Below are 12341 nucleotides of genomic sequence, written 5' to 3' on the forward strand. Positions count from 1 at the left end.
TCTCTCTCATCCAACATCTTTGATCTCTGAGCAACACTGTGAAATAGGGCAGGCGGCGTGTCTCCCGCATCCCCGCAGACGGATGTGTGGAGAGATTGCGTTCGCTCAGGAAAGCCAGGTTTAAGCGCAGCCCTCTGATTCCAAGTTCAGATTGTGTTTTGTTTGTCTGTTGTTTTGCAGGCGAGTCCATAGCCGGGCTCACATCCAGGGCCTGATCCAGACCCTGAGATTGCCTTGTGTCTTCCTGAAGCTGATCCCGGAGCTGCTGGGATTCTGTCTTACCTGGAGAGCCTCAGAGCATGCGCTTCTGACGCTCGCTCGGCTGCGGTTTCTGGGGAGATCTCCATGCTCTCAGGTTGGAGGGATATTAGGTCAGATCCCTTCAGAGCTGGCTTCTCCAACCACGTGTCCCCTTACACGTGGCTGGGTGTCCCTTAACCTTGCCAGGCTCGTGACCATGTGATTTCCTCAATGCATAGCTCAGATTACCATCCTCTTGCCAGAAACATAGGGTCTCCTTACTGCCCAAAGGATGGCATCCAGCCTCCTTAACCTTGGCCTTGGCAGAATCTCAGCACTCTGAGAATCTTAGGCTCTGTCTCTAGCTGTCAGACATAATAGACAACCTGCCCGGCGGGCATGGTGCCTATCCTGTAGGCTCCCAGCGCATCAAGGGCAGGCCTGGGACTGTGGGCCACATCTCCCAAGGTTCTTACCCCAGCTGCAGGGGCCTGGGGTGACCTTCAGCCCTGCTACCTGTTTGGTGGTGGAGGCCGCTGCCGGTGGGAGCTGCCCCATGGCTGTGTGTCCTGAGTGGGGAGGTGTCCCTCTGTCACTCTTCACACCAGGTCATCCTGTTTCTCAAGGTCCCCTTGAGGAAAGCAGTGTTTTCAGGAGTTAGCGTGAGCCTAGGGGCCGCGTGTCTGTGGGGCTACTGGATGCGTCCTGGTCACGTGGACGCCCCTGCTGGGAGGAGGGGCAGCACTCCGGATCTTTATCCCCATTCTGGCTGCTGGGAGACTCTGCTCTCCTTTGCTAAGGTCTCTGTGAGGTTATATGCTGGAGTTGTGGGGTGCAAAGACAAGCCTTGCTTAGCTAAGGAAGATTTCCCAAGTCACCCTGTGGCTGAGAGGAGAGGGCCCAGCCTTCTGCTCTGGCAGCGACCTGTAGGGGAGGCTGGGATGGCCAGGCTGCACAGGTGGATGGTAGCTGTGGTGGGCTGGGACTGGCTGGGCGAACCGTGAGGGCCTTGGAGACTCAGGGTCAGCTCTGAGCAGCCGCTCAGCTTCTCACAGGCAGCTTTGGATGTTCAGAGAGGCTGGGAGACCTGGGCAGAGAAGCATCAGCCAACTTTGTCTAAGCACAGGTGTGCATCACACACTGCACTGGGGGGGGGACAGGCTTGGGGACAAGGAGTGTGCCCCGATATTGGGTCTGGTCAAGTAAGCAATCCAGGATACTTGTTTTTTGAAATGATGGACCAGATGTTTTAATTGGAAAGAGTTAATCCAACCTCTGGTGTTTAAAATGCAAACGGTAGAGAACACTCTAGAATAACTGTGAGGCTCCCTCCCACTCCTGACCACGGAACTCTAACTCCTCACTGGGGACGGCTGCCCAGCTGCTGCTGCCCGCTGCCAGCCCCCCGCGAGCCTGTGCCAGCTCTCACCCTGCGTGGTGGCTGTTGGTGCTAATTGAGCTGGACAGAAGGGAAGAGGCGGGCCGGGCCACGAGAGCAGGGACCATCTAAGATGGGCTGACTCCAATCGAATAAATCTGCCACTCTGAGTTCTGCACGGGGCGCTCTCTGTTGTAGCCTTTATTCAGTTTCTAGTGTTGCTGTGCTCTGAGTTTTCTGTCTCTGGGAGTGGTGAGGGGCTGGTCCTGCGTCTTCCCCAAGAAATGAGTGAGTCTAGAGATAGTGACCGAGGAAAGAACCAATAGAGCTTTATCTTCTGATCGATAATGGTGTCTATACTCCGGGGTGCATGTGAGGGGGGCTCTGGACAGGATGGATCTGGGGAGCTATAGATCCAGGCCCAGAAGCAGGGCTCCTTATCTGTTCCCAACCGTCTCCCAGCTCCGGATTTCCTTTTTTATCGCTGACATTAATTAGAGTCCCATCCTCTGCCTTTGACTTTGACCTAAGCACCTCATTGTTAAGTCCAGAACAGCCATCCAGCTGACAATCTGACCGTATCCCGCTTGGAGCCCTGTCTCAGCGTCCCTCTCACCCCTGCATCTCCTCTTCTCCCGTCCTGACAGCCAGCTGCTTTCTGACTGGCACACAGAGGCCGGCACAGGAGAGCGGTGATTCCAACTGTCCTACGAGCTATCTCCTCCCCTCCCCCTGCTCCTGCCCGCTCTGTTCCTCTGTGGCGTGTGTGCATGCGCATGCCCACGCGTACGTGTACACACACACACACACACACACGTTTGGGGGGTGCAGCGTCTCTGGGACCTGAGCACATAGCTCTAGTACTGGGCTGTTTCGTTTCAAAGAGTCTGCTCACGTGGTCTCTGTCAGGAGCTGTTCTCCCTCTAGATCCAGCCTGCTGGCCTCCGATAAGTGCCAGGGACATGTTGGGCCATTCACAGACAGTCTTGCCCTTCCCCTTGTTCGCCTCCCCGGCTGGCTGCATCTGGCCGTCACAGCCCCGGCTGTGGTTGAGCCGACCTCCCGTTCAATGGGCAGACTGGAGCCATGGCCTTTGCACCCTGTCTGTGAGAGGTGTTGGTTCAGAGCAAGTTTCACAGGGAAATTGGCTTTAGGTGCAGGGCGCTTACCTTATCCCCGGGAATGCAGGGTGGGGGGAGTGCTGGTGGGGGGGATGGGGGAGAGTCCTGCCTTCGGGAGGCCACATCTGATGAGCGAGCCTGCCCTGCCACAGTGGGCTTTTCTGTTCCACTGGACACGTGGCCACTTCTGAAGCTCACCATGCAGTGTCTGTCAGAGACCTGTGGGGCCACGCACTTTCTCTGACTGGGCCGTGTGCTGACTCAAGTCTAACAGCTATCTTCCTGTTACCATCCCTGCCACCCCTGGGAATGTCCTCTTCTCTGCATTCATCATCCCGAATGATGGCATCTCCTCCCCTCTACTCATTCTCTCTCTCTCTCTCTTTCTCCCTCCCCTCCCCCTCCCCCTCTCTCCTTCTCCCTCTATCTCTCTTGCTCTCCCTCCTTCCTTCCCCTACTCTCAAGTACTAGGCCTCTAGTCATGTCTCCGCTCCTTTTTGTTTTATCTTATTTATTTATTTTTTTGGTCGGTTGTGGGGTTGGAACTCTGGACCTGGGCACTGTCCCTCAGCTCTTCAGCTCAAGGTGACTGCTCTACCACTTGAGCCACAGCACCATTTCCAGTTTTCTGAGTGGTTTATTGGAAATAAGAGTCTCACAGAGTTTCCTCCCCAGGCTGGCTTTGAACTGCGATCCTCAGATCCTCTGATCTCGGCCTCCTGAGTAGTTAGGATTACAGGCATGAGCCACTGACTCCCAGCTTTATCTTATTTTTCAGATATGGTTTTGCACTTTTGCTTGGACCAGCCTTGGACCAAGATCTCCCTACCTTCCCTTCCCAGGGAGCTGGGGTTGTAGCCATGTATCTCCATACTTGGCTTGTTTTATTTTGCTTTTTTGTTTTGTTTTTGAGAGAGAGTTTCACGAGCATTTCTCCTGGGCTGCCCTGAACTGCGATCCTCCTGACTGGGCTCTCTGCATAGCTGGGATTATAGATGTGAGCCACAGTGGCAGCTTCCCGCTTGGGTCTCCTTATGTCCCAGACTGTAAGCCCCATGGGGGCAGGAGCTGTGTCCAAGGGCTGAAAACTGCTTGCCAGGCAATAGACTCATAGCAGGTTCGGTATATTCATGGAATGAGTGGAACACCATCACAGTAGTACTGTATGTATTTGCCTGCTTGGGCTAGTCCAGGGTATGAAAGAAAACAGCACACTCCATGGTGCTGCACAAGTACTCTACAGCCGGGCCCTGGTGGCTCCCACCCGTCATTCTAGCTACTCAGGAAGCTGAGATCTGAGGATTGAGGCTCATCGCCAGCCCAGGCAGACAAATATGCAAGTCTCTTATTTCCAGTTAACCATCTAAAAGCTGTAACGGAAGGTATGGCTCAAGTGGTCGAGCACTGGCCGTGAACAAAAAAAGCCAAGAGAGAGCATGAGGTCCTGAGTTCAGCTTCCATGTTGGTGCATGTTCTCTCTCTCTCTCTCTCTCTCTCTCTCTCTCTCTCTCTCTCTCTCTCTCTCTCTCTCTCTCTCTCTCTCTCTGACACACACACACACCACTTACTTGCAGAGCAATTCTACATCCAGTACCTCATTCGATCCTTTTAGCAGCCCTGTGAGTTAGATGGTATGAGCATAATTCCTCCCCTTTACAGCAGAGGATGTGGGAGTCCTGGGAAGTTAAGTGACAGGCACAAGGTCGCACAGATCTCATCTGTCATCTTCTCATTTTCCTCGTGTGCCAGGCTGAGGCTGAGCGAGTGTGCAGGAGCCTCTAGGAGGAGGTTAAGTTGGTGCAGCATTTTGGAACGAGGGCTGTAAGTTCAGACCAGCAAGTAGACATGGGCTTCTGTCTTGGTGAGAGAAGATGTGGACATGGGCCGGGCTGCCTGGACCGGGGCTGGAGGAAACACTGAAGGGAATGAAGAGAAGAAAGAAGGGAAGAGGTTCGCATCTACCGATTGCATTATGCCCAGGACCTAGGCCCCTTCCTTCTCAAGGAGAAAGACTTGTCATCCAGTTGACAGTGTAGACGGGTACCTCAGAGAAGTTCAACACTGAACTTAAGGACACATAGCAACACCTGAGCTGGGAAGCTAGGGACCTTTCTCTGGCCTCTGGTGGAAGATTTATTTAGGGTACACTAAGGGGTTCAGTCTGAGATCCTCCAGGGGGTTAATGGTTTGGAGGGGAGAAGGGGCTGAGGTACGTTTGTGCTGCTTGAGAATTTGGAATGGCGGTGCCCCATTCCCCACCTCTCGGCTTTGTGGCATCTGTGCTGCAGAGCTCCTGGGCTCTCTCCTCCCGTCAGTCAGCGCGGGACTAGCTGTCAATCTTCTGTGTATTGGAATGAGTCAAATCCAGCCCATCTCTAGGCGCCGATGCCCCTCTCCCCCGACGATCCTGCCCCGGAGTAACCCATCCCAGCCCTGGGAGCATCTCCTCCTTGTGGGAAATGCTGAAGTCAAGGACACTGGGGTGAAGCGCCTTCCCAGAGGGCTCCAGCCTCCTTCCTCAGGTGCTCACCTTGGATTTGCCAGCATGAGCAGGAGGCTTGAAGTCCACTGCGTTGAATTGGCTTTCCAATGTTCCAATGTTGCCAAACCATTCTGACGCTTCCTCACCTTTGTGCTAGCTTTTCAAACATAGCCGGAGGTGGGGTGTAGAGTGGGGTGGGTTGTGGGAGGGCAGGGCCCTAGTGAAGTGGCCTGTGTGACCTGGGGAGGTCTGCCCCCACCTGCAGGTGGGGGAGGAGAGGTGCACCTGCCTTATAGGCTTCTGCTAGGAGATGATTCTAAAATGACACCTCATAGATGGTGGATGTCCAGTAACTGTCATGTTATTGCAGAACTCAATTCTTAGACCCTCAGAGAACACCTGGTCTGTTTCCCTCATTTGATGACATCAGGAGCTGAGGCTCAAAGTATTGCCTGCCAGCGCCTGAGAGCTATGTATCCTGGCATCAGCTGTTACCAGGGAGATGAGATACCCACAAAACACTGCCTAGTGGTGCTAAGCCATGGGGGTTGCTCCTCCATTAAGGAAGCTGGGCCTGGGGCACCCTGTCCCTGCTGCCCTGGCCTCCCTACCACCCCTGCATGGTCCTTGCAAGCAACTCACTTCTGTTCAGAGTTTCTCACAGGCAGGGGAGTCAGAGAACAGCAGAGAAGAGTTCATGTCCATTTGTCTTGAGCAGCCTGGAGCGTCAGGGGGAGTAATCAAGATCTTGTTGCCCAGAGCCAAGAGAAAACTTGTAATTAATCTGGCTGCCCCTCTGATTCCTCCTGTCCTCCCTACCGCCAAACACTGTCTGGTGGCTGTCAGCCACTTCTCCACCCCGCCCCAGAATGATCACGATTAATGAGGTGGTGGCCCTTTGAGGATGAGAGATACAACAGAGGAGGGGCCGGTTCAGCACAGCCAGGCTGGGAGGGGCAGGGAGCGGGAGCCTGCACGAATGCGGTGAGCTGTCTGCAGGCTGTGTGTCTCTACCCAGTGACCACAGGGCACGAATCAGCAAACAGTTATTGAGCTTCTACTCATAACAGACCCCAGGGCAAGTGTGCCAGGTGGATGCACCCTTCCCTCAATGGTAGAAAAGAGGATGAAGTTAAATAACCACCCATCATTGACAGCCAGCCGTGTTTGTGGCAGGCCCGTGCAAGGCGCTGTCCAAGGTGCTGGAGGTGGAGCTGTGAATAAGAGGGTTTAGTACAGCCCCTGGCCCGTGGGGTTTGTCCTCAAAGTGGAGGCATGAGGGTGGGGCCCTAGATACTATGCACAGACCAGCGTGAATCCAGTGCCACAGAACGCTGTGATAAATGATGTTCTCAAGCCTTGGTCAGTGAAGGTCTAAAGGGTGGCGGGAATCTAATGTATGTGCATGGGGAGATTGTTCCTGAATTATAAGTTCCTCATGAGCAAGGTCCCTGAATGTAAATCACTATAGTTAAACGCTTAGCATTTCCACACACACACCCTCTGATCGAGTTCTCTGATTACCTCAACAGATACCTGGTAAGCACCTACTATGTACCAGCCTGGGCCTGGTGCTGGAGACACAGGGGGAAGAGTCCAAATTACTCCCTGCTTCCCTGGTGCTGCTCACTCCAGAGGTAGGCACTGTTCTTCCTGTGTTTGATGTGGATGAGGAAACAGGCCCTGAGGGGCACTGTGCCTGACAAAGCCCAGGGTCAGTCTGCCTTCAGTCCAGTTCTTCAGGGATCACGTCCCGGCGTTCAGAACCATGTCATTGAGACCCAGGAAAGCTTTGTCTCTGAATACTCAGACTTCTGAATTTGCATCTCCAAGGCCTACACGAGTGCCTGGTATATGCTACCGACTGCATAAATATTGTTGAAGGGATAAGTGAATTGTCACAAAGGAAAGAACTGTAAAAATCTGGTTAGACTCTATAAAAGTATTACTAACTATAGTCATTTATGTCAAATATCTTCCATTTATGCCCGAATAGCATGCTACACAATAATTATTATGCAGGCTGCTAAGTAGGTGTCAGATTAGCCACTGTAAATTTCATGTGATGGCAGAGCTGCACTAGTTGATGCAGGCGTGACTTTCCTTGTTCATGTGGCTCTCCGAAGCATGGCTGAACCTTGCCACTCCACTTTAGAACAGGGATGGCCGAGATCTGGGGTTGCTCCTGCCTCTCAGCTGTGCAGCCTGGGCGTGAGGACACAAAACAATCTCTCCCCAGACCTTCCAAGAACAAAGAGACCCCCTCCGTGCTGCGCGTGCGGGAGCCTCAGTGGTTCGCAGAGTGGTTTCCAGGGTTGATTGCATTGGATCTGTCAAACAAGCTCTGGGACAGATGAGGCACAGTGAAGTGCGGTGCTCAAGGTCACACGGGAGTCAAGGTCACACAGGCAGGCTCTGAGACCACCGCTCTCCTGAGAGAGGGAGCTTGCAGATTCTCTGCAAAAACAAACCAAAAAGAACCCCAAACCGTCATGAGGTCTTACTCCCAGTTTGATGTTTAGATGAATCTTAAAACCTAGCAGTTTGGCTTTCATGAACTAAAAACATTTTAATAATTTAGAGGAAAAAAGGAATGCTTCTTAAGATTATAGCACTATCCCCTTCCTTATGCCTGGAAGGAAGTCAGCTGTGTATAAATGGTGTTCCTTCATGCAGGCTGAATGCTCCAGGTTCTTGGAGATACTTGAACACATGGTACTGGCCACAGGAATGGGGACCCAGCTGCCCCTCGGCGGGGCTGACACCCTAGTGAGCAGTCTCTGAGCAGTCAGTGTGAGCCGCAGTGCATGAGAAAGTGGAGCTCCTTGGATCTGTGCTCACATCGATCCATCTCTGCCTCCGCACCCAAGAGTTAAAGAATGAAGTTCCAGGCCTCCTGTGGCGTTTCCTTTACCCACAGTCCTCCTGTTATCCCTCCCCTGTGTCCCTCTTGGTGAGGATTGCTAGAGACCTTCTGTGCCCTGGGCAAGGGGGCATGCTTCCGCTTCTGGAAGCCATCCGCTCCCTGTCAGGGCAGGTCGAGATCTCAGGCACAGACCCTGCAAACACCAGCCACTGAGGGAAAGTACTACCCTTAACTCTAAGGGGGTCTATTCTCACAAGTCTCAGGGTGAGAACAGGAGCTACAAGGTGCTGGCTGTGGCTGGAACATGGAATTGGGACAGGGATACCGTAATGACAGCAACTTCTGATGCATTGCACACCCGGAGAACACAAGTGTGAAGTTGTCCCTGCAAGAGTTCTTCTCCCACACTGAACACACCCATTTAACCAGTGCCCATGTGAAGACGGATCTTCAGTGCCCCAGGAGCCTCGGGCCAGACCCCTCCCTACGCACTGACTGAACCTCATTTTGAAAAGTGTATATTAATTGTATGATAGTGGGTTTCGTGCTGTCGTTCTGAAAGGGGCATAAAGCGCTTTCATCACCTTCATCCGCGTTACTCTCTCTTACCCGCCCTCTCCTCCCCCTGCTATTCCCAGTAGTTCCCCCTTTCTGCTCTTAGGTCTTTTCCCCCCTCCTGGATTGCATGTAGGAGAGAAAACAGTTGGATATTTGTCTTTCTAAGTCTGACTTATTTTGCTTAACGTGATCAGTATCTATGATGATCTGTTAACATAACGATTTCCATCCGTTTCCCCGTGATAGGTCTCATTCTTCTTTATGGCTGAATAATACTCCACAGGGTATATAGACCATATTTTCCTTACCCAGTCATCCACTGCCAGGCACCGCTCCATTTGGCGTGGTGGTACGGTGCACGTGGGTGTGTGGGCGTGGCTAATGCATTCAGCTTCCTTGGGTATATGCCCACAGGTGGTATAGCTGGGCCACATGGTAGTTGCAGTTTTAGCTTTTGAAGAACTTCCATACTGATTTCACAGTGGCTGCACACATTTACATTCTCACTGACTGCATAGAGTTCCTTTCCCCCCTAAATTTTTCTCCAGCATTTGTGGGGTTTCTTTTGTTTTCTTGATGGTGGCCATTCTGACGGGGATGAGTTGGAATCCGTCTCAGGATTAGGGTTTCACTCTGGGGCCTCACATGTGCTAGGCAAATGCTCTCCCAGTTGAGTTGCTCCTCAGTCTGTGTGCTTTTACTTTACTTAGATTTTCAGGGAGAATCTTGTGCTTTTGCCATAGCTGGTCTCATGTCATGATCCTCCTACCTCTGCAGCCTGAGTAACTAGGACCAAAGATGTGTGTCACCATGACTGGCTTATTGTTGAGCTAGGGTCCCAGTAACATTATCCTACTCTGGTCTTTATCACTGATCTTCCTGTCCCAGCCTTCTGAGTTCCTGGAATTATAGCTGTGTACTACCATCAAATGTAGGTTTGGTTTACATTATCTTGATCACTAAAGATACTGATTATTTTGTTCATGTATCGATTGACATTTATACTTCCTTTGAAAAGTCTTTTCATTTGTCCATTTGTTGATTGGATTGTTTGTTCTTTTGGTATTGAAAAATTTGAATTCTCCATAAATTACATATCTTAGCCTTTTTTTAAAGGATGAGTAACTGATAAAGATTTTATCCGATTTGATAGGCGGTGGCATTATGATAAAACTATTTCCTTTGCTACAGAAGCTTTTTAGTTTGATACTATTTCATTGGTCAGTCCTTGCTACTATTTCCTGAGCTGCTGGAGCCCTGTTCAGGAGTCATTGATTATTCCTTTATTTTGCAGTCTTTCCCCCCATGTTTCACTGCAGAAGTTTCAGAGTTGTTATGCTAGACCACGCTGTTTCTGTTTCTGTAACTCTAGTATAATTTCATGCAGGGCATTGGGTCCACCTCCAGCATTGCTTTATTTGCTGAGGATTATTTTGACTATATGGGGTCTTTTGTGCTTCCATAAGAATTCTAGGATTATTTTTTTCCAGCACCATGAAAATTGTTGTTTTGACATTTTGATGGGCTTTGCATTGAGTCTGTAGGTAATTTTCAGTAGTCTGGCAGTTTTAACAATACTAATCTTGCCGTTCCATGAATGTAGGAGCTCTTTCTATCTTCTGATGGCTATGTCATCTTATTAAAAACTTCTACCTTTTTACTTCCTTGGCCAGGTTTATTCTTGGGGTCTATTGTGAATCAGATTGTTTTTCTTGACTTTTTTTCCCTTAGTAGGGTTGTTATTGGTGTAGTAGAAAGCATTGATAGTATGTGGTTCTCTCTCTCTCTCTCTCTCTCTCTCTCTCTCTCTCTCCCCTGGGGCTTGAACTCAGGGCTTTCCCTGAGCTTTTGTGCTCAAGGCCAGTGCTCCACCACTTGGGCCACAGCTCTACTTCTGGGTTTTGGTGGTTAATTGGAGATAAGAGTCTCATAGACTTTCCTGCCAGGCTTTCTTCCAACCATGATCCTCAGATCTTAGCTTCCTGAGTAGTTAGGATTACAGACGTGAATTACTGGTGCCTGACTAGCACTGATCTTTTAAAGGTGTTGATCTGTATGATGAATTTGTTCATCATAGCTAAAAGTCTTTCGGTGAATGTTTAGGGTCTTTTAATTATAGGATCATATCATATGCAAATAGAGATAATTTAACTTCTTTCCCATTTGCATCCCCTTAATTTTTTCTTGACATTTCTCTTAAAGTTTCAAGTACTGTATTGATTAAGAATGATGAGTAGACATGAGTAGACAATCTTACCTTGTTCTTGAATTTTTTAGAGAAAAGACTTTCAGTTTTTATCCAGTTTGGTATTCATGATGGGATTTTCAGGTGTGGCTTTTATTATGGTGGAGTATGACCCTTTGACACCTAATTTCTTCAGGGCTTTTATCATTAAAGGATGTTGAATTTTATCAAATGCTTTTTCTTCACCTATTAAGACAATCATGTAGTTTTTGTCTCTGATTCTGCTAATGTGCTGTATTACATTTATTGATTTGTATAAGTTGAAAACCACCCTTTGATCCCTGTCAATGGAACCAAATTGCTCATGGCCTCTGATCTTATTTTTGAAGTTTGATTGAATTCACTGTGCAAATACTTTGTTGGAGATTGTTATGTCTATGTGTTATGTCTTTACTTACATTTGTTATCAGGGTAGGATGGACTTCAGAGAATGAGTTTGGAGGCATTTCTTCTCATTCTATTTAATGGAATAGTTTGGGAAGATTGGTGCTACTTCTTTAAGGATCCGATAAAATTCAGCAGTAAATCTGTCTGGTCCTAGGCTTTCCTTTATTGAGAGACTTTTTATTACTGCATCAAACTCATTACTTATTATTGATCTGTTTAGGTTTTTTATATCCTCTCGGTTCAATTTTTGTAGGTCCTATGAATCTAGAAATTTGTTCATGTCTTTAAGATTTTCCAACTTATTGGAGTGTTACTTTACAATATTCCCTAATGATTCTCTGGATTTCAGTGGTTTTTGTTGTAATATCCCCTTTTCATCTCTAACTCTATTAACTTGGGTCTTCTCTCTTCCTTTTGATTAGTTTGAGTAAAGCTTTGTCTTGTTAATCTTTTTCAAGAACCATGACTTTGTTTAATTAATCAAGAACCAACTCTTTGTTTTATTGATCATTCTGTCATCTTTTAGATTTCATTAATGTCAACTCTGATATTTATTATTTCTTTCCTTCTAATGGTTTGTGATGTGGCTTGTTTTATTTTTCTAAGATCTTGTGATACATTGTTGGGTTGTTTGTTTGAGATCTCTCCTGGTTTTTTAATGTTGGTATTCATAGTTATGAACTTCACTGTTAGCTTTTCTGTTGTAGTATCCTATTAATTCTGTTATGTCATGTTTTTATTTTCATTTGATTGTAGGAATTTTACAATTTTTTTTGCTGATACTTTCAAGAACCCACTGGTTATTCAATAGAATATTGATCAATCAGTATGCTTTTTGTACAAGTTCCATAATTTCTCTTGCTGTTGATTTCTAGTTTGAAAAGATGTAAGATATTATTTTTGTCATCTACCAAGACTTGCTTTGTATATGATTTATTTTGTGGAAAACTTCATGAGCTGCTGATATAGAATATGTATTATGTAGTTATTGGACAGAATATTCTGTACATGTATGGTAAGTCCACTTATTCTATAGTGTAGGTTAACTGGAGTTTTTGCACTGG

The 12341-nt window shown here is 48.4% G+C and overlaps 1 protein-coding gene across 1 annotated transcript in view; it reads left to right on the forward strand.

The window, feature by feature from the left end:
• Positions 1 to 12341, forward strand: part of LOC138824434 (glutamate receptor ionotropic, kainate 4-like) — a 301452-nt gene that overhangs the window by 79883 nt on the left and 209228 nt on the right. The window contains exon 2 of the mRNA XM_070018282.1: positions 6754 to 6858. The gene's annotated coding sequence lies outside the window, so the exon portion shown is untranslated. The remainder of the gene's footprint in view (positions 1 to 6753; positions 6859 to 12341) is intronic.

The sequence above is a fragment of the Dipodomys merriami genome, unplaced genomic scaffold, assembly GCF_024711535.1.
Source record: "Dipodomys merriami isolate MVZ:Mamm:240054 unplaced genomic scaffold, mDipMer1.0.p SCAF_129, whole genome shotgun sequence".
Classification (NCBI taxonomy): Eukaryota; Metazoa; Chordata; class Mammalia; order Rodentia; family Heteromyidae; genus Dipodomys; species Dipodomys merriami.